This window comes from Capsicum annuum, unplaced genomic scaffold (assembly GCF_002878395.1).
Source record: "Capsicum annuum cultivar UCD-10X-F1 unplaced genomic scaffold, UCD10Xv1.1 ctg77666, whole genome shotgun sequence".
NCBI lineage: Eukaryota > Viridiplantae > Streptophyta > Magnoliopsida > Solanales > Solanaceae > Capsicum > Capsicum annuum.
Window position 1 is genome coordinate 27,293 of NW_025888084.1, and position 1,415 is coordinate 28,707.

Sequence of the window (1,415 nt, forward strand, 5' to 3'; positions counted from 1 at the left end):
GGTGTGAATTTCTACACATGTTAAGGAGTGTAAACAAGTCACATAATCATATTAGAGCTTAGACAAATTAGGGAGGGTAAATTAAGAAGTATGTGGATGGGTAGTGGTTGAATGCTCAATATCGTAAGAGTAATGTTTAAACAAAGTATAAGTATGTATATAGGATATGTATTGTATTTGATGCCTACACATTCCACATATTTCTTTCATCACCACCCTTAAATCAAAAGAGTGTGTGCAATTGATAGTGGTAAAACATTTATCATCCTCAATACATACTTATACTTTGTTTAAACATTACTCTTACGATATTGAGCATTCAACCACTACCCATCCACACACTTTTTAATTCACCCTCCCTAATTTATCTAAGCTCTAATATGATTATGTGACTTGTTTACACTCCTTAACATGTGTAGAAATTCACACCACATTTATTTATAAGTGATGGTCTATAACTATGTACATAGATCACCATGGTCTACACATACTAATGATATCAGTCGATGAGATAATAAATGTGAAAGTCTACGATATACCAGACTGATCGATGGAGGACATAGTGCATGATATACGATGGTCTATTAAGTGTCACCACCATTCCAACATCATCTATTTAAATCCTTTTTAATTAAATTATTTTCTTCCACCAACCACAAAACATGTGATTATCCATTTAAATCATATTATATTTAATTATTTTCTTCCACCAGTTCAAAATACATGTTACTATTATTTATTTAATTTTTTTTAATTTAATAATTGTCTTTCATAATTTCCAAAACGTGTGATTATCTATTTAAATTATTTTTAATTTAATTATTTTCTTCCACCAGCCACATAACATGTGATGATCTGTTTAAATCTTTTAAAATTAAATTATTTTTTAAAAATCTGTTATTATTTGTTTTAATTTACCCGATGATCCATCGATTCATGTAGTCTACAATCGACTAATATGTACAGTTGACAAAATACTTTGTATAAAATCTAAACATTGGATTTTACTCTTCAGAAAATTAGTCAAGCCACAATACTGTAACTTGAAAAGGCAGACATATTTTATTCGAGTTTTCAAACAAGTGATCAGAACAAAGATGGCAAACACACAATGTTAAAAGAAACTGAAACATAGCTGTACTAAAATTGTTCATTACATTACATAATAAAATTTACATCAAAAAGGGGAAAATGAAAGAAGCTTTCTTCTAACAAAATCCTACAAAGAAAGCTTCTTCAGCAATGAACAAATCAAAAAAACATAAAAACATATACTAAAATAAAACATTTAAACTAAATTATGGGGATGGTGGGGGGTGATGTAGTCAGGGCCTTCCATTTCGAACATTTCCAGAATTGCCCTCAAGAAACGAGCAATTCGACGGAGCTCCCGCTCCAGGCAGATGCGGTCTTGA